Source organism: Macaca fascicularis, chromosome 15, assembly GCF_037993035.2.
Source record: "Macaca fascicularis isolate 582-1 chromosome 15, T2T-MFA8v1.1".
Classification (NCBI taxonomy): Eukaryota; Metazoa; Chordata; class Mammalia; order Primates; family Cercopithecidae; genus Macaca; species Macaca fascicularis.
The window spans coordinates 78,179,311-78,201,507 of NC_088389.1; the positions used below are offsets into that span (position 1 = coordinate 78,179,311).

The 22,197-nt window shown below is 37.3% G+C and overlaps 1 protein-coding gene across 4 annotated transcripts in view; it reads right to left on the reverse strand.

The window, feature by feature from the left end:
- Positions 1–22,197, reverse strand: part of FOCAD (focadhesin) — a 318,797-nt gene that overhangs the window by 286,350 nt on the left and 10,250 nt on the right. For 2 of the 4 annotated variants that reach the window (XR_012424668.1, XM_045373316.3), the window contains exon 2: positions 20,726–20,770. The exons of 1 other annotated variant lie outside the window; for it this stretch is intronic. The gene's annotated coding sequence lies outside the window, so the exon portion shown is untranslated. Of the gene's footprint in view, positions 1–1,255; positions 1,394–20,725; positions 20,771–22,197 lie in introns of all 4 variants that reach the window. One more of the 4 variants, XM_065530470.2, reaches the window with a different exon arrangement.

Here is a 22,197-nt window from a genome sequence, read left to right on the forward strand (position 1 = left end):
TTCCAAATTTTTTTGGAAAAAATCCAAATCCAAAACACTTCTGGTCCGAGAATTTCAGATACGGAGTACTCAATCTGTACTTTCCACCCTTTAATCCAAAGCTAAACTCCCTGAACGGGTAATTTATCCTGGTATTTTTCTTCAACATCTATGTCCAACTTTCCTCCCCGAATTTGACATTCCACAACACTGAAACAACTTGTTATAAGATTGTAAACTATTTTTCCTCCCTAAATCTACTTATTAGCTTAAGCAGGTCAAAATTTTTTAACTTCCCAATTGTGTCAATCACAACTTTCTTGTAATTTTCTCCTCCTTTGAATTCCATAATACTTACAACAGAATCTCCTAAAGTGTGTCCCTAGGAAACACAGGAAAAAAATATCTCCATGGGTGAAAGAAAGATGCTATGGGGACATATATTCCCATCTTGAAATTCATTCTCTCATTTAACAAATACTTATTAGTTGCCTATTGTGTGTCCAGCACAGTTCTAGGTGCTTGAGTTATATCAGTGAACAAAATAGGCAAAAATCTCTGCATTCATGGAGCTTACAGTCTAGCAGAAAGTAGCAGATAATTTTTTAAACAAATAATACATAAAATATGTTAGAAGATGGTAAATGCTAATAAAAAAAAGAAAGAAAGTGAAGCAGAATAAAGGGGATGAGAAATGGGAGAAGTGCACTCTTTCTATTTTAAATATGGTAGTCCAGGTCAGTCTCTTCTAGAGAGGGTGGCATGTGAACAGATTTAGAGGAGGAAAGGAAGGAAGTTAGATAAGCCAAACAGATATCTAGGGGGAAGAGTGTCACAGACACAGGAAAAGGTCCTAAGCTAATAAACTGCTTAAGCCCTGTCTTAGGAAGAACAAAGAGATGTGCATGCAGCAGAGCAAAGGAGGAAAAGAATGGCAAATCAGGTCAGAGGATTCATGAGAAGCTAGGCCATAAAAGGCCTTGTATGCCACTACAGAGACTGACATATTTATCCTGAGTGAAATGGAAAGCTACTGCACAAAGAGGTGGTAGGGTTTCAATAGAATCACTTGAGGTACCATGTGGTCAGATTCTGGACGTATTTGAAGGGAAAGCCAATGCGGCTGCTAATGGATTGGGTAAGAGTATAGAAAGGGCCGGGCACAGTGGCTCACACCTGTATCCTAGCACTTTGGGAGGCTGAGGCAGGCAGATCACCTGAGACCAGCCTGGCCAACATGGCGAAACCGTGTCTCTACTAAAAATGCAAACATTACCCAGGCATGGTGGTATGCATCTGTAATCCCTGCTACTCAGGAGGCTGAGACAGGAGAATCACTTGAACTCAGGAGGTGGAGGTTGCAATAAGCTGAGGTTGTGCCACTGCACTCCAGCCTGGGTCACTGAGTGAGACTCTGTCAAAAAAAAAAAAAAAAAAACATAGGAGAAAGGAGTCAAGGATGACTCCAAGGTTTTTAATCTGAGCAACTTTTTTTTTTCCTTTTCTTTTTTTTTTTTTTTTGGTGAGACAGAGTTTCACTCTGTCACCCAGGTTGGAATGCAGTGGTGCGATCTTAGCTCACTGTAAACTCCACCTCCCAGGTTCAAGCGATTCTCCTGCCTCAGCCTCCCAAGTAGCTGGGATTACAGGCACCCACCACCACGCTCAGCTAATTTTTGTATTTTTAGTAGAGACAGGTTTCACCATGTTGGCCAGGCTAGTCTCGAACTCCTGACCTCAAGTGATGCACCTGCCTCGGTCTCCCCAAAGTGCTGGGATTACAGGCGTGAGCCACCATGCCCAGTCTGAGCAACCTTATTTTTAATCTCAATTCCTTTGGCCAGTTTACACATGGAACAAAACAATTTCAGTGTTACTTCTTACCACGGCATTTTTTACTAAAAAGAAAAGATAGAGCTGCCATCACCTGAGATGGGGAATCAAGTTTTGTGAGGAAGACAAGGAATTCCAATTTGGACAGTTAAGTTTTAGATGCCTCACAGATATCGCAAGGGGAAATGTCTCATAGAAAGTCGAATACAGGAATCTAAACTTGGAGGTAGAGATCATATTGGAGATATAAATAATGGTGCATATTATTAAAGCACATGAGAGGGTCTAATACAAGAAGTCTATTTAACTTTGCTTAACCCAGAATTTATCAAATCTATCTGGCGATGCAAAAATGGAAATACCTGCTAACCATCTATACTATCAGTCTGTCCTGGGATACACATTGGGAAACACTGTTTTACTGACTCCTCCTGTTCTTCCATGCACTCTGCTCCTCGAGTGCTATCTTCCTTCCTGGAGGCACTCCCCAGCCACTCTGCCTCGTGCTGTTCTTCCTCCATACAAACTCTCCCACAGCTCAGTCATCATCTCACACAGATCTCCAAATGCTTCCATACTTTCTCTTAGGAGGCTCTAAAACACCAGAAACCAGGGACATCAAAAACAAAACACATATTTCCTCTCAAAAAACGGTCACTCCAGTTCATTTTTCCCCAGTTCTCCTCTCACAATTTCCTTCACCACCATTCTCTAAATCCAGTCAGCCACAAAATCGGCTTCCTTCTTGCCAGCATCTCAGAGGTTACTCTTCCTCTTCATTCTAGATTCATTATCTTAGTTCCTCATGGCAGGCTTACTCCAGTAACTGCTTAGTCTTGGGGCTCTCCATGCTGAGTTCGTACACTGCTGTCAGACTAGCTGTACTGAAATGCTGTTCCCATCACATCACTTCCCTGTGAAATTTTCATACTGGGTTTTCAGTTGTTTGTTGGATTAAATGCAAATTCTGGTGCCTAGCTTTTATGCCTTCCTATCAATAGTCTTGCCCATTCAACTTCATTTCCACTGCTGTAATTCTAATCTAGCTAAAACAGTTTCCAAAATGGTCCCAAATGTTCAAAATCTGCTCAATTCTACAGGATTTTATTTCTTCTCTCCCAGATAAAATGTCTTCTATATGCTTCCACTGCTTAAATATTAAACTCCTTTCTTAGCACACTCTGTTAAGCCTCTTCCAACTAGCTACATCTAACAGTAATCATACTGCTTTATATTCAGTGTTATTGCATTTGGTCTGACCCACATGTAACTATTTATATCAGGACTAGAAATCTGTTTTCTGTAAAGGGCCAGAGCAACTATTCAAGTCTGCCACTGTAGCACAAAAGCAATAGGCAATACATAAATAAATGACTATGGCTGTGTTCTGATAAAACCTGATTTACAAAAAGAAGTGGGTGGGCCATAGTTTGCTAACTCCCAGTATATATAACTATTTTTAAATTAATTTACAAAATTTCTTGACATAATTCCTACAATTAACATTCAAATTTGGCCCTGTGCTCCCAGGAAGCTAGGGTAAATAAACAAAATAAATGATACCTCTTTTATGATCTAAAAGATAAGCAAATATCCTTTATCAAAGAAAACAAACATTTTTGAGACCTGAAACTCTGAAGGAAATTTCTCACATTGGGCTTTATAAATGGAATACAGAGTAATATAATAGGCAATATTCTCAATAACAATAGCAAAAGGAAATGTTATATTACTTTTTTCTTTTTTTTTGCCCAGGCTGGAGTGAAATGGCATGATATCGGCTCACTGCAGCCTCCGCCTCCAGGTTCAAGCGATTCTCCTGTCTCAGCCTCCAGAGTAGCTGGGATTACAGGTGTGTGTCACCATGCCTTTCTAATTTTTTGTATTTTTAGTAGAGGTGGGGTTTCACCATGTTGAACAGGCTGGTCTCAAACTCCTGACCTCAGGTGATCTGCCCGTCTCGGCCTCCCAAAGTGCTGGGATTACAGGTGTGAGCCACTGTGCCCAGTCATATTACTTCTCTTTCAAGCAAACCCTCGATAAAGCCACAGGCATAATGTAACATGTTATTCAGCCAAAAAAGAAAAAGAAAAAGAAAAATCCCAGCTACTGGGGTCCAAGTACAGAGTTTTCTGATGATCTAATCTAACTCAAAAGAAGGCTGACTTTACAGTATCCAGAGAAGCAGGTAAGATTATTGATATGTCACAGAATATATTTACTCAAATATCAATGGTGATAGAACTATACAGAAGATGTGGGGCTATGTACTCTGATCCAGGCCCAGAATGCTGGAATTCTAATATGGCTTTGGGGACCAGGTGAGCAGCTGCGTAGGCTAATAGCTTATTATAGAAGCGAAGAAGCTGAGCCATCCAAAAAGATGACTTTGTTTTCAGGAGGTGTACCACTGTGGTAAAAGAGTATTGTTTTTATCCAAATTACCTAAGTATAGATGACAAATACCAAAGATTACAAAAGACAGCCCTAATTTCAGTGAGACACCTCAGAGAATGAGTATGTTTTTTAAATCCATAGTAACTTTACCTTTCCTAACAAGTGGCCATTAAGCATTCTCAAAACCACTACCCAAGCTGCAATATGATTTTATATCATTCCTGATTTGCTATCACTGGGCTACAAATTGCAAGTGTCTTTCATTTGCTGAAGACTTATATTTCAAGGTTAGTCACAACCATTGGCCTTTCTAGGTATAAAAACATCATATCCTCTTATGGAATTTCAAAAAAGAGTAAACATGGTCACTTTAGCATTGGCAAGTATAGCACATGTCCTGCTTTTTTTTTTTTTTTTTTTTTAAGAGACAGAGACAGGGTTTCACTTTGTCATCCAGTCTGGACAGCAGTCTACTTTATTTTTAAACTCAATTTCCTTTAGGTATTTTATACATTAAGAAAAAACAATTTATATATTACTTCTTGTCATGCCATTTTACTAAAAGGAAACCAGTAACAATATAATCCATAAACCACATGCTACAGAAATGTATGTTTGATTTTAAAAGATTTATCTCCAACCTGTCAGTATGCCTTTTTTGTCTGTCTAAATTTAAATCAGAAAGGTAATTTTTAACAAGGTCTTTAAGTTCCCAGTGAATCAAAGCAGTTGTTTAAAGTAAGCAATTATCACATTATCTGCCAAGGTACTTCAGCCCCATAAGAATACTTCCAATAAATTAATCTATCAATTGCACTAATAAAAGAGCAGCAGAAAAAACACTTTGGGTTTTCAACTTTCTTTCTCAATAGTTTCTCTAGGACACTGTACAACTACATATCACACAAAAGTACTTAATGTCAAACCTCAAATAAAGGACACACTCTGAAAAAAACAAGAGGAAATCTAACAATTATGAAAACATAGCAGAGAGAGTAACTGATTATACAAGGTAGTCAGAGGAGGAGGATCCAATGGTCACGAAGACAGACATTTGACTCTGAGCGCTCTTGACTACCAGATTTCTATATAGGAAGGGCTCAAAGGCAGTCATCCGGCTGAAACTCAGGGCTAACAGAATATATATATATATATATATATTTTTTTTTTTTTTTTTTTTTTTTTTTTCTTAAGAGACAGCGTCTCACTCGGTCACTCAAGCTGAAGTATAGTGACACAATCATAGATCACTGCAGCCTCAAACTCCCGGGCTTAGGTGATCCTCCCATCCTCAGCCTTCCAAGTAGCTGGGACTGCAGGCATGCACCACTATGCCTGGCTAAAGCTTTTTTTTTTTTTTTTTTTTTTTTTTTTTTTTTTAATTTTGTAGCGACGGGGACTCCCTCTGTTCCTCAGGCTGGTCTCAAACTCCTGGGCTCAAGTGATCCTCCCACCCTCAGCCTCCCAAAGCACTAGGATTACTACAGGTGTGAGCCACCACATCCAGCCCAGAGTACATTCTTAAAGCTAGTTTACATGAGCAGTATCATCAGCAAACTGAGAAAATGGCTGACAAAAAATGAATACTTCATTCACATTAATGGGCTCTATGTTTCAGAGACACAAAATCCAGGACTTTTCTTTTTCTAACATTTTATCAACTATTCCAATTATCAGTTATGGAATTTACTTAGTTTCTTCCTCCCACAAATTAAGTTATGAAACCATCAGCCTAAAACCATACTTTTAAACACATATTTTGACAATTTTTATCTTTTTTATTACTTTTTGTGGATGGCTTATAGAAAACCTGATGGGCACTATCAATAAATTTTGAGGTGATTTTATAAATTTATCAAGACTGTGGCTCAAGCGTGGATTCTAGAGTCCTCCGGCTGATTGACCCTGTCCCTCAAAAAAGAGGGGAAAAATTCTGCCTATACTTTTCAAATGCCCACCTTGTTCTACTGTCTAATATGGATCTCTTTCTCATTCTTCTGCTGCTTAGCTTCCCAGTCCCTAAGTATTTCTATATATCCTCTCCAAGATCAGGCAGCTTGATTCTGTTTCATCACCTTGTATTAAATCCTGACTCCTGCTCACACTTAGCCTCAGCTCTTGCTTCAAAAGCTTTAAAAAATCCGACTGCCACCTAACTCCCAAATTAACAGGACAAGATAATTGGAACCCTTTTAATCACAGTTGATCCTTGAGAAAAGGTCCATTTATAGGTGGCTTTTCTTCCACCTCTGGCACCCCTGAGACAGCAAGACCAACCTCCCCTCTTCTTCCTCCTCCTCACCCTACTCAGCGTGAAGGTGAAGATGAAGACCTTTATGACGATCCACTTCCACTTAATGAATAGTTCTCTCCTTTATGATTTTCTTAATAATATTTTCTTTTCTCTAGCTTCGTTATAAGAATACAGTATATAATATACAAAATATGTAAGAATCAACTGTTTATAATATCCATAAGACTACTGGTAGTTAAATTCTTGGAGAGTAAAAAGTTACATACAGGTTTCCGATCTCATGAGGGATTGGCACCCCAAAACCCCAAATTTTTCAAGGGTCAACTGTATATGATTCATGAAAATTCATAAAAATTGAAAGTTTTCAACATTAAAGAGCAAGTGCAAGAAAACAGTAATTTTTAGTCATTATATTCTCAGAGAGACCACTAAGACACATTAAAATTAAACCCAGAATAGAAAACACTTTTATCTTAGCCAGTAATTTCAAAATCAAGCTGAAGTAGATAGCAACTCAGTGGTGTGACAAAGCCACTTGGTCAATATTATAATCAGAGAAAGCAGCAACCATATGATGTGGAAGAGACTGCTATTTATCCACCAATATCTGTTCTCTTCTTTTGTATTAACAAAACTGTAACCTGAACAGCTTCATTACATTTCCCAGGCTCAAATATGGTACAGTATGAACATGTGATCAAGTTCTCTCCAGTGGTGTTTGAGCAGAAGTGACGTGCCATTTCCCGGCTGGAGTCTGCTTCCTCCAGTCTCTCTTCCGAACCACAATGAATTCTGGGCAACAACCTAGATGCAACCATGCACATGAAGACAATGGCCCTGGGACTCTGTTGAAGAAACAAAATGGAAAGAACCTGGATCCCTAAATGATAGCTTGCTGCACAGCTGCATACTTGGAACTCCAACTATTACAGGAAAAACTTCTACACTGTTTGAACCATTGCATTTTGGGGTCTCCTTGTTGCAATATCTAGCACTTCCTTAACTAATATAATGGACCTAACATCATCTCCCTCCCTACATTTGTTCACTAGAGAAATGAAGAAACAATGTCAGAGAGGTTAAAGCAACTTGCCAAAAAGGGAAGTCATCACGACCGAGTTCAAGTGAGAACAGAGGTTTCTTGACTTCCAATCAAGTGTTCTTTCCACTGGACCATCGGTAACATGAGGCATGGCCTGCACATTCCACATCACTTACCATATCCCAGGAATTTTAAGATCAATAATTCAAATACTGAGAAAATTTACATGACGATGAGTTCAGATGATCTCACTCATTGCCATTTACTAAAAGTACAATGAATTCTATCAAATTCCTGCCTTTACAATTTAGTTCCTTCTCAATATCACATGCTACTTACAGATTTTGAAATGGGAGTCTAAAATAAGATCAAAGGCAGGAAATTCCAAGTCAGAACTGATTGCTGTCCAGGAAAACAAGACATTAAAATAAAAAATAAAACCACAAACTTGGCCAGGCACGGTGGCTAATACCTGTAATCCCTAGACTTTGGGAGGTCAAGGCAAGAGGATCACTTGAGCCCAAGAGTTTGAGACCAGCCTGGGCAACATAAGGAGACTCCATCTCTACAAAAACTTTAAAAATTAGCTGGGTATGGTAGCTCAAGCCCACAGAAACAGCTACTTGGGAGGCTGAGGTGGGAGGATCACTTGAGTAGATTAAGGTTGCAGAGAGCCAAGATTATGCCACTGTATTCCAGCCTGGGTGACGGAACCAGCCCCTGTTTTTAACAACAACAACAAAAAAAACCCACAAAACTGAATAATGCCTAACTAGTTACAAATTTTATCTAATTATTCTTGAATACTGTGTTTTAAAGTGTGGTATATGGATGTGTATTTATATGCTAAATATATGAGTATATCAATGAAAAACAGTTATTTTTTAAAATCTAAGGGCGTATGAATGTCTAGAATTTTTGTAGCATCCAATCTAAATCTTCAAAGTTAGCTTTTTTATTTTTTCCAATATCATAAATTTTAAGTATTTTTCCTTCACCAAAACAGTTACATATATTGCTCAGTACAAAACATTTTCTAAATAAAAACTTTGTGTTCATACAAAATATCTACAGTATATTTACAATAAAACTGATACCCAATTATTTTAAAGGTGTTACTGGCCAATAAATGTCTAATCTGAATAGCAAAATCTCCATATTCACAATCTTACTTCAAATACCATTCAGTCAGCTAAAATTATTAAAACATCACAGAATGGATGTTTTAGATATTTTGCTTGTATTTTCTCCCTTCAAAAATGACTTAAATTTTGTATACTCACTCTCTAAAATAACTTACCTAATTCTTAGCAAATATTAATATGGTACAAAGTATACATAGAGTAAGGATGTAATATTTGGGATTTTCTATAAAATACCCAAGTATAGAAAGAAAAATAAAAGAAGATTGATAGATGAAACAGGAATGTCTAAATGTTGACAATAGGTACACTGGAACTCATAATACTAGTCTCTATTTCTGTGTTTGAAATTCTCCATAATAAAAGGTCTTTTAAAACCCATGTATGTGTCTCTTACTAGGGGAAAGGCAATATTCTAAGCATTTTACATGTATTAACTCATTTAACCCCCATAATAACCCTGAGATAGGTACTCATTTTACAGATTAAGAAACTGAGGCACAGAAAATTTAGACAACTTTCCCAAGGTCACAAAGTGACAGAGCTGGAATTCCAACCTAAGTAGTCTCGCTCCAGAGTATATATGCACAAAGAAAAGCCCAGAATGTACAAATTGTGGATAATTTTTATTTTTGCTCAATCCTAGTTTCTAATTTTTCTATGAGAATATGTGTTTTGTAATTTTAATAAAGTTACCAAAATAGGAAAATCTTGATTCACATTCTAATACATTTTGTAGAAATAGAGGATACAACTTTCTGACACCCAAATCACTGAAAGCGTAGAAATCCATCATTAAAGGGTGTCATAAAGTGAGCAGCAATTTAATAGAAAAATTGTTGATAAAATGATGAAAGATTACTTTGTTACTTATGTTTACCAATGCTTTATGAAACGAGTAATATTGAAAAGGGGCCAATGTAATTTAGCCAGACAAAGCACTTAAAAGTTTTCTTCCTTCATTTTCAAGGAGAAACATAACCATTATAATTTCCCCAAGTAGATTCCTAGGAAATCTTCCTCCAAAATAAAAAGTCTTACTCTGGAAAAGAATTTTATAGACTGATTACAAGTTTATTGGCAAGATTTTTTATTGTTGCAGAGTGACCAATCAACCTCATTTGGTATTTTTCCTAAAAACTAAATTACTAAATTCATGTAGAATGAAATAGATATGGTTTAGTTATTTTAATTTGCATTACTTAGTGTTAATGAAAGCTGAAGACCAAATGAACAAAAAAATTTTACAGGAAAATAGTAAATTTCTCTATTTTCAACAAAGTCAATGTACATACAACAAATGGACATGGAGAATATCTCTATATTTGAGTACTTAACGGTTACAAGGACAAAAACAAAGTTATCGCAGTACTGTTAGAAGAACTACAGTGAAAATGGTCGAATGAATAAGATCAATAGTGCACTGTGAAGCAATGACATATGTTCTTTTGCAAACTCTAAGACTGTCCACAGAGAAGATAACACCTTAATCTGATTAAGCTCACAGTCTTACATACCTCTATCATGCTAACAGAGCAATCTGACACAGAGAGCAAAGCTCTGAGGGGTTTTGGAGAGCCCCCTTTGGGGGCTAAAGGGAGCAGGGAACCATAGACCTGGATGCAAATCCTGGTTCCAGCACTAGGCAATCACTTACCATCTTGGAACCTGTTTCCTCATTGGTTAAACAAGGTCTTAGGAATGACAATATAAAGTATGCCTTAAAGCCAAGAGAGTCTTGCACATAGCAGGTACTGTAGAAATGTGTGCTTCCTCCCTCCCTCAGTACCATGTGGGACAGTCAAGGAAGGTGAATGATGGAAAAGAATTTGAATTTAAGTGGTAAGTAGGGAGTCTCTCATCAAGTGAGCAGTAATGAAGTAGAAAAATTGTTTTAATGATAAAAGATTAATTACTTATATACAAAGATGGGATCTTACATGCAAGCCATTAGAAAGAAATAAGACACCAGCCCCAAGGTTAGAATATACATAAGGTTCCCATTTAAAATACAGTTTATGCAGCACTATTCACAATAGCAAAGACAGAGAATAAAATACAGTTGACTTTTAACTCATATGCTGAAAACTTTTCAATAGCTCCCCATTGCAACTCCACAGGAAGGCCGAAAGGTCCTAGTCTCGCAACACTCCTTCAGTTAGGGCGCTTTAGCCACATGGGCCTTCAGTTTCCTCCTTGATCCACCCCAACGCCCACACCCTCAGCTCCTTCCACATCTGGGTCTAGAACTCTCAGGCCCCTCCGCCTCAAGTGCTCTTGACTTGTTGTTCAATTGTTCAAATAAGCTGTTTCTTCTCTCCCTTCACATGTTCCCTCGAATATTCCCTATCTCCCCACCACCCCCATAGCCTCATATAGTTCCCTACCTGCCACCACAGTGACCCACTACTGTACCATTCATAGTTTTTATCACAGTCTCAAATGATTGGTCATTTACTTATTTCTGCTTCCCTACTCTAGCCCCACCTCCCCAAATGCAAACTCTTTAAGGCAGGGACTTTTTTCACCACTATCTCCCCAGCATATAACAAATACCTATTCAATAAAGATTCACCGAAAAAGTGCAAAGCATGACATAGAATTTGGAATGCCATGTTGGATTAAACAGCTCCTATGTGCTAAGCACTCCACAAGATACTTTAATTCCACTAGATCCTCACAATAACTTTGGGGTAAATATTAACTCCATTTCCCACATGAGGAAATAGGAGCTCAGAGAAGTAGTCACTTGCCTGAGGTTATACAGTAGTATTAACAGTCAGGATTTATTGAGAATTTTACCATGTGCTAGGCAGGTACTGTCTCACTGGTATTGTATTCTCTCACTCGATATTCAAAACAACCCCATTACATAAGTACTACTATTAACTTTACCTTCATATGAAAAACCAAGCGAGGAAAGCAGAGGTCAAAATTAATCACCTAATTACGTAAGAAGCAAAAGCATGAATATAAACAGTCTGCCTCCAAATCTCACGTGCTTAACCACTCTTTAAGAAAGTTTAGATATAGTTGACTTAAAGTCTTTGTAAAATTAAGATCACCAAGCAGCCAGTGGCTCATGCCTGTAATCCCAGCACTTTGGGAGGCTGAGGCGGGAGGATCACTAGAGGCCAGGGGTTCGAGATCAACCTAGGCAACAGAGTGATCAATACCCCATCTCTACAAAAAATTTTAAAAATTAGCTGGGCACGGTGGTATATGCCTGTAGTCCTAGCTACGCAGGAGGCTGCAGTGGGAGGATCATTTGAGCACTGGAGATAGAGGCTACAGTGAGCTATTATCATGCCACTGCACTCCAGCCTGGGCAATAGAACAATGCCCTATAGCTAATAATAATAATAATAATAATAATAATAAAGTTAAACAACTAAAGCTAAATTAAGATAATCCATTAAAGCATTTCGCTCAGAGCCAGGAATATAGCAAACAGTTTTTAAATGTTAGTTATTATTCTTAGTCTGAATCTAATACCTTGTTTTTTCCATTGTATTTTGCTGCATCTCAGGAAATCAAATAAATCCTTAAATGAATTACCTGGGTTTGCATATACAGTGTTAAATCAACTTCCCAAAGCAGCTTATCAGCATATGCAAACAGCTTTGTATCTTTGTATATACTGCAATCCTAAAAAGGTAATCAAGTATAATGTGCACACATTACATATTAAAGGGTTACTCTTTGCTCAGAGCACAAAACATAAAAATTGTTTATCTAAACTTAACCTTCATCTGGCACCATCACCAGCAATACATCTCCCACATCTGTATATATTCTTTGGTTGTATGCCTTTATTTCATCATTGACTGTTCAGTTTTTAAGTTCAATGAGTATCTAACAGAGGATAACAATTGGCCACTTCCATCATGACAATTATCAATCTGTAGTAAATCTATGCTTCTCGTCACTGATATCAACACTTTCACATTTATATTTTCTGTTTTTTTAAATAAGCAAATAATCACTAAAATTAATTAAAGCAATTATATACCCAAATGATTGCTCAAACACTACACACATACAGATGGCAATGCCACTGTAAATGAATACTTAGCTGGCAGGAAACCCCACCATGTGACAGGTGAAAACACAGCTCAATGAGACAGGGAAATTTGTGTGTACACGAGTTTACTTGTAAAAACAGGGTTTGAAATAATACTGGAATGCTCAGGAAGAAATGTCCAGAAGCAGGAAGATCAAGAGGAAGCCACTGCATGTTCTTTCTCAGTTCCTGCAGCTGCCTCAGAAAACAGGGCTTGAACTAAGACTTGGCATCACATTCCAGGCAGAGGGAATATGAGGATATGGTTTGAGAGGACAAAGTGGAGAGCTAAGATCAGTCTCTAATGTCCCTTCCAGCTCTGAGAGGGTTATAATCACTGCTCAAGACATTCTTGTCTCATCCTGAAGGGCCTAGTTTCCATCTATGTAGCAGTTGTACCTGCTCAGATGCCAGTAAAGAAGAATCAGACCGGTGGCGCCAAGATGGCTGAATAGGAACAGCTCCAGCCTCCAGCTCCCAGCATGAAAAAATGCTCATCATCACTATCCATCAGAGAAATGCCAATCAAAACCACAATGAGATACCATCTCACACCAGTTACAATGGCAATCATTAAAAAGTCAGGAAACAACAGGTGCTGGAGAGGATGTGGAGAAATAGGAACACTTTTACACTGTTGGTGAGACTGTAAACTAGTTCAACCATTGTGGAAAGCAGTGTGGCAATTCCTCAAGGATCTAGAACTAGTAATACCATTTGATCCAGCCATCCCATTACTGGGGATATACCCAAAGGATTATAAATTATGCTGCTATCAAGACACATGCACACGTATGTTTATTGCAGCACTATTCACAACAGCAAAGACTTGGAATCTACCCAAATGTCCATCAGTGACAGACTGGATTAAGAAAATGTGGCACATATATATATATACATATATATACACCATGGAATACTATGCAGCCACAAAAAAGGATGAGTTCGTGTCCTTTGTAGGGACATGGATGCAGCTGGAAACCATCATTCTCAGCAAACTATAGCAAGAATGGAAAACCAAATACTGCATGTTCTCACTCATAGGTGAGAACTGAAAAATGAGATCACGTGGACACAGGAAGGGGATCATCACACACTGGGTCCTATTGTGGGGGAGGGGAGGGATAGCATTAGGAGATATACCTAATGTAAATGACGAGTTAATGGGCGCAGCACACCAATATGGCACATGTATACATATGTAACAAAGCTGCACGTTGTGCACATGTACCCTAGAACTTAAAGTATAATAAAATAAATAAATAAAATAAAATATACATGTCTGAGCAAATTCCAGTATCATGCTCAATAGTGATCTACTTGAAGAGCTTCCATCAATGTGACTTTTATCTTTAATTTTATGTAATATTGTGGACATACCAGTATATGATATTCAAAAAATTTTACAATGAATTTTCACTATTGGAAAGTTGAAGCCAAAATTGTTATTTTTTATTTTTAAAAATGCCATTTCATTCCTAGAAAACCCCAAATAGTCCAGTGGAGAAAAATTAGAAACAAAAAAAAAAATTGAGAGTCATTTGCCTGATTACAAAATTAACAGCTTCCTTATGTATTATAACTGGTGAAGTAATGTGATAAATAAAATCTCCTTTTCACAAAAGCAATAAAATAGTAAAATATTGAGGTATAAATTTAATAATATAATTTATACAACTTGTGCAATAAACGATTTCAACCATAGAATGAGTTTTGTAAATAGAATGAGTTCATTGTTTTTAGGCAACAAATTGGTGTTCTAGAGATTGCACCTCTCTAAATTATGTAAATTCAATATTGTGACAAAAACAGGAACGTAATTTTGCAGCAAACGAATTAGAAGATTTATTGGAGAAATAAGCACTGAAGTATAATGTAGAAAACCTAAAAAGGGGTATTGAAAGTTCATCAGGCTTGAAAAATTTTTTAATGTTTCAAAATATTTCACCAAGACAATTCTGTTGCACTTCATAAAAATATATATCAGTGTATAAAAAGATGCATTATAAAATAAACTCACACATATGTAGAAATTTAGTATATAACTATGGTATTTAACTGGGTGGTTATTTAGAAAAATTCTGAAACTCTATCTCAGATGTTCTATTGAACACACAACATACACACAGACCCTATCTCCTATTAGATCACAAATTTAAAAGTTAAAAAACAAAACTCTTGGTTAAAAACCATGGCATTCTTTCCATAATATGGAGTGAGGAAACTCCAGACAGGAAATGTCTATCTTATAAATTTTAAAAAATAAAAGATCCATTTAACTAAGTGAAAATTTAAATGTTCTCCATGATACAAATAAAGCCAAGATAAAAAATGCCACACTGGGAAAAATATTAAATACGATAACAACAACAACAACAAAACCCCCACAGTATCACTTGTGCATATTTCCCATTGGGGTAAAAGGAATTTTATATAATTTCTTTTAAAAAAAAGTAACATTTACTAATCTTCTATTATACAGTGAGCGTTACTCGTGGCTGTTTTTATTTATAGGGTGCTTAATAATCAGATATTAGTTAACCTTTGCAATCAGCCTGGGCAGGAGTTGATTAGTCAATCATTTCATATTAGCATGGAAATATCAAGCAGCATATTCAAGAATCAGAAGAGGATCTTGAAGTGAAACGCTGACATCCAATTGACAGAGTACAGTATGTAGGACGTCTTTCAGATAAAGTTAGTTTAAGAATTTTATTTAAACAAATATGGAGGAGGAGGAGAAAGGAAAAAGGGTTAAGATATAATATGTAGTGCTTCATAATTTTTTTTTAATATTATTATTTTGAGACTGAGTCTTGCTCTGTCGCCCAGGCTGGAGTGCAGTGGCGCCATCTCGGCTCACTGCAAGCTCTGCCTCCTGGGTTCACACCATTCTCCTGCCTCAGCCTCCTGAGTAGCTGGGACTACAGGTGCCCGCCACCATGCCTGGCAAATTTTTTGTATTTTTAATAGAGACGGGGTTTTACTGTGTTAGCCAGGATGGTCTTGATCTCTTAACCTCGTGATCCACCCGCCTCAGCCTCCCAAAGTCCTGGAATTACAGGCGTGAGCCACCACACCTGGCTGCTCTTCATAATTTATTTAATTAAACAAATGTTAAAACTAGTACATATTATTTTCACACATACAGGCCTAATGGAACTTTTCAACACTCTGTTTTAAGTAAATGACTGACTAGATGAACAGCAATAGCCACTCCATAGACCAGCAACTTAACAATAAAGTCAGTGTTCAAAAGAGTTTCATTTCACCCTCAAAGACTACTACTGCCTTTCAGCCCAAATTGAAACACTATCTAAGAAATTGCTCCCAAACTGGCTTACTGCCAAATTGATAGAAGGGTTATCAAAGATCAGATCAGCTCAGGAACAAGCCACACAAATAAGGCAGAACCAGCATGATTCCCAGAACCACAAAAGTGTCCCCAAGTCCCACCTACCATACCTAATTTCATAGGGAACTTTAGCGCCATGAAGCTGAAAGTCTGAGGTAGGCCAAAAACTAAACCACTCTGTGGAACTGGGCAGCCTGGGTACCACTTCCTGAGCATTTGATCTTACTATCTGACACTTCTTGGCTATATCCCAAAGTGTGCCATACATCCTTCAAGTTCTATTCAGCTCCCGTTTTAAAAGTGAGGTAAGAATCGAAAAGGCTTAAAACCAAACACACTTTGTGCAAAAGTATTCATGGATAAATCTAAAAGATAAACTAAGGACTATGCAGATAAAATATTGATCAGTAATTGAAAATAACATTTGTAAAGAGTTTTACTAATGTAAAGAAAAGCTTACAATAAAAAACACTTGAGAAATTTTTGCATACAACCATGAACGCAACAAAGTTTAAAACATAAGCCAGGCGCAGTGGCCCATACCTATAATCCCAACACTTTGGGAGGCTGATTTCAAGACCAGCCTGGGCAACATACAAAAAATCTCGACAAAAAATAAAAAATTAGCCAGGCACTGTGGCATGTCCCTGTGGTCTCAACTACTCAGCAGGCTGAGGTGGGAGGATTGTTTGAGCCCAGGAGGTCGAGACTGCAGTGAGCCAAAGATTGCAGCACTACACTCCAGCCTGGGTCACAGAGCAAGACTCTATCTCAAAAATAAAAATAATTATACATATATGTGTGTGTACACACACGCACATATACACACACATATAGTATATATAATGTGTGTGTATATATGTGTGCATGTGTGTAACATAGAGAGAAATACTGAATTAAAAAAACAAATAGGCAAAAATGTTGATAGGGTTATTTCTGAAAAGGATGATGGATGATTATGTAACCTACTGTATTCCCCTTTGCTACTTTTATTTTTGTTCTTACAATGGGGCATACATTATTATTTTAAAGTACAAAGCAATTAATTCTCTTAAATAAAAAGATACAATTTTTAATTGCAATTTTTAAAAAAGTGATATTATTTACTCACTTGAAACCACGGTCTTTTATCATTCTCTAAAGAGGTGGTTTCACCGCAGCACACACCAAGACAAAAAAGTCTCACTTGATTCAATTATACCACTTATTAAGAACTATTTAATGAGAAAGTCACACACCTTTGAGTTATTAGAAGCTATAATGGTCCTGCAGAGTTCCAAACAAGTAAGCTAACAGAATTACCTTTGATTCTAAATTGTTTGCCAGGAGATTTATCCATCTGTGCCTGAAAAAAAATCAAGTGTTCCTCCAGTATGTTCAACATCCTCCAGTCTCATTTTAATCAAGTATGTTAGCCTCAGTCTAGAGAGTATTTTTAATTGCTTGAACTACAGTATAAGTAGTTTCTTATTTTAATTTTCCAAATTCATACACAACATAATACCAAGAAAATCAAAATTTTAGTCATCAATAGGTAAATTTTAGAGAGGTCTTTAAACGTTTTGGCATCTGTCAAAGAATAAAAAAAGCTTTGATAGTGACATTTGAACAGACACCTGAAGGAAGTAATGCACAGTCCAAACAGGAGGAATGACCTTGAGACGGAAGCATGTTTGGCAAGTTTAGGAAAGACCAAGGACACCAATGTTGGCTGGTGCAAGTTAGCAAGTTGGGCAGTGAGAGATTACAGAATGAAGCAGAAACCCAGGTCATGTAAGCCTCTACAGGGTGCTGGGAGCCTTTGGATGTTTCTCAGTGAGATGGGAAGTCCTACAGGGTTTCGGAAAGAGGAATGGCATATTTGACTGACATTTTTAAAAGATCATTGTGGCTTCTAGGGAGAACAGACAGACCAAAAAAGGACAAGGATAGAAAAAAAGAAAAAGAGAGGGACCAGTTAGGTTACATCAATAATCCAGGAGATAAATCATATTGCCATAGACAAGGATGACAGCAGTAGAGATGGTGGGAAGAGGTCAGACTTAGGACATGTTTATTTTTTTCCAGATTTATTGAGGTATAATTGATGTCTTAGTCTGTTTTCTGCTGCTAAACAGAATAGCTGAGATTGGGAATATTTTATAAAGAACAGAAACTCACTGGCTCACAGTTCTGGAAGCCGGAAAGTCTAATATCAAGGTGTCAACATCTGTGGAGGGCCTTTGTGCCACATCATCACATGGTGGAAGTGCAAAGAGACAGAGGGCAGGGAAGGACTGACTTTTATATCGGCACCAATCTCACCCTTGAGGGTAGCGCCCTCATGGCAATCACCTCTTGACAGTCCCACCTCTTAATACTGTTAGAATGGCAATTAATTATTATTATTATTTTTTGAGATAGAGTCTTACTGCTGCCCAGGCTGGAGCATGGTGGCATGATCTCAATTCACTACAACCTACATCTCATGGGCACAAGCGATCTTCTCACCTCAGCCTCCCAAGTAGCTGGAAGTACAGGCTTGTGCCACCGCATTCAGTTAATTTTTGTATTTTCTTAGTAGAGATGGAGTTTTGCCATGTTGCCTAGGCTGGTCTCGAATCCTGCGCTCAAGCCATCCACCTGCCTCGGCCTCCCAAAGTGCTGGGATTACAGGTGTGAGCCACAGCACCTGTTTAAACATGAGTTTTAAAAGGGACAGGCATTCAAACCATAGCAACTGACAAATAAAAACTGTATATATTTAGAGTGCGAAACCAGATGTTTTGATATATATACACAGTATGAAATGATTTCCACAAACATATCTATCACCTCATCTAGTTACCATTTTGTGTGTGTGTGTGTGTGTGTGTGTGTGTGTGTGTATGGTGAGAACACTTGAAATCTACTTTTAGTAAATTTCAACTATACAACACATTAACATTAACTATAGTCACCATGTTATATATACATTAAGTCTCCATTTGGTCAAAGGGTACATGCCTGCAGTTGTAAGTATTTCAGATATATTTGGTAAGATTTGCTAATGGACTAGACGTGGAATGTGAGAAGAGTGAAGGATGACTCCAAAGTTTAGGGTTCAGATAACTGGAAGAACAAAGCAGTCATACACTAAGATGCAGAAGTCAAAATCATTTATCCGTTTCTAAAATAATGCAGCAATGCATGAGTTGCCTAAATTCTTGGAAGTTCAATTTACTTTTGTCCATATCAGCTAAGAAAAGCTACATGATAAAAGGATGCAACACGCAGACTGTATAAGCTTCATCTGCTTCTCAATTTTATTTGGGGCTAATCTTGACTCTACACAACAAACGTTAAAATGTGTAAGCTGAGCTGCAGCCTGGATTTACATTCAATTCATACCTAACACCAATGCTGCAGTCAATACCTGCCCCGGTCCTATCCACTTTCCAATCCCTGTAAGGCCTCAGTGGCCCTCTAATCCATACCTATCCCACATAGCTTTTAAAATATTATAAATTGAAACCAGTAAGATAGAGAGAAGGAGAGGAGACAGGCAAGTCAGTAGGTAGAGGGGTAGATAATCCTTACTTCACTATATCACCTTCCTTTATTGTCCATTCCATTTCATATCTCCTTACAGGCTTTATGTCAAATGTTCAAAACGTACTGAAGGCATTGTGTACGTGTCTAAATGTGGGATGAGGGGGCAGGGAAAAATTGATTGTATTGTAAAAAGAAACATGAAGAAAGAAAAAGTGAAAGCATAATTACATGCTTAAGAAAAATCTCTACCAATATGAAGTTACTTTGTTAATATATAATTTGATTTGTGAATGAATCATCAACTGTTGCTAAAACTATTAAGTTAAAGGAAGATAGGGAACTTTATATTAGAGGGATCAGGATGATCCCACTTGAATTGATTGATTCATCTTAGCATCACTAAAAGTAAGAATACCACACACATTGTATCCTCACGAGGTGATGGAATAGGACATACACAGGCTTCTGTAAGAATACTGTTACCTAAAAACATTTGCCACTAATATACACAGCTCTCTACATTTAATTTCCAATTTACAAGAAATATATGAGATACAAGAACAAGGTACCTCTTCTAGGACAATACCACTTGCAGAGCAATAGGTCAAGTCTAGAATTTGGGACACTTTACAGGACAAAGGACTCGGTTTCTCCAACAAATCAATGACAAGGGAGAAAAGGAGTGGAGGTTTTGTACAGAATAAGTGACTAAACACACATAATAACCAAATTATGTTATATTTGGGAAACTTACATGATTCTGATTTCAAAAAACCAATTCTACTAAGACAACCTTGGCACAACTGAGAAATTCTGAAATACGGACTGTATTAGATAATATTTAGGAATTGGTATTAATTTTTTTAGGGTTGATAATGAATGGCCTAGTAATTGCACTTTAAGAAGTCCTGATTAATTAAAGACAATTACTTTTAAAAAAAAAAGCTAGGGAGGAAAAAATGTTAGAAAAACAAGACTGACAAAATGTTGATGCTGTTGAAATTAAGTTCATTCACTATATTCCCTATTAATGTGTGTATGTTTTAAATTGTCCACAGTAACACATTTTTAAAAATAAAAGAAAATAGAAAAAAAAGTAACTAGAGATTGTAAGATTGCAATGTGAACTGTTAAAAAAACTTATTACCATTTTCAACCGTTAATCTGTGTGGATGAAAATTTCCTTGATGATCTGCAACAAAACCAAAATACAAAATCACAATACAAAAATAAACTGGAGGCTGAGGCATATAGAGATTATCATTTTTATTCATAATCATTCATTTCAATGTTATGCTCCTTATAATAGCTTCATGGTTCAGACTGACTTTATAATAAGAGTATGCTATAAATTCAAATGTAAAATAGCTTTATTTTGAATAATAAAACATTTATTTTGAATAACAAAACATTTATCTGAAGTTCTCAGTAAGATATGTGGAGGTGGAGAGACAGTCTAAGACCTTAAAAAAGGTTTGAAAATGTTCTGCCCTAGACTATTACTTTCACCTGTTTCAGTTTTGCTTTGAACAAAAAATGTTACAATTTACAACTCAAAGTGAAGAGGTTGCTATTAAGTATCAAGAAAGATGTTACATATAGTTAAGAGAATATGATAATCTTGCAAAGAATAAATTAGAGTCTGGATGTGGAAGAATACTTGGTCTAGAAGACCTCTTTTAAAAAATGGATTGCAGTTGGGCGCAGTGGCTCACACCTGTAATCCCAGCACTTTGGGAGGCCAAGGCGGGAAGATCACTTGAAGTCAGGAGTTTGAGACTGGCCTGGCCAACATGGTGAAGTGCCATCTCTACTAAAAATACAAAAATTAACCAGGTGTGGTAGCACACACCTGTAATCCCATCTACTTGGGAGGCTGAGGCACAAGAATCGCTTGAACCCAGGAGGCAGAGGTTGCAGTGAGCCAAAATCGCACCACTGCACTTCAGCCTGGGCAACAAAGCAAGACTCCATGTACATAGATAGATAGATAGATAGATAGATAGATAGATAGATAGATAGACAGACAGATAGATAGACAGACAGACAGACAGACAGACAGACAGTGATTGCAAAAGTACTTGCAAAGGAGACCAGGAATTTCCTCAGATAATGGCCCAGAGCTTTTCCATAAAGCATGGAAGAGATACCTAAGCATGCCCGAAAAAGGTTGCAATACCTGTCATTCCTTCATTCAAGAAATATTTATGAGATGCCTACCTTGTGTCAGACACTATACTAAGCACTGGGAATACAGAGAAAAATCCCTGCCCTTATAGATTACATTTCTAGTAGAGGGAAGATAAGAATAAGCAAAATAGTAAATTATATAGCATTTCTGAAGATAAGTGTTATGGATAAAAGTAAACCAGGGCAGAGGATAGACAGTATTAGAGAGAGGTTTCCATTTTTAAAAGGATGGTCAGGGAAAGCCTGAGGAAGCACTCAAGTAGACTGAAAGGGGCTAAAAGAGCAGTTTCATCATCTCAGAAAAGAAGATTCTAAGCGGAAAGAGTAGCAGTGCCAATGCCATGGTGAAAGCAGGCCTCCGATGTCTGAAGAACAGCAAAGAGGCTAATTTGAGCAGATTAAGCGAGAGACGGAGAGAGTGGCTGTAAA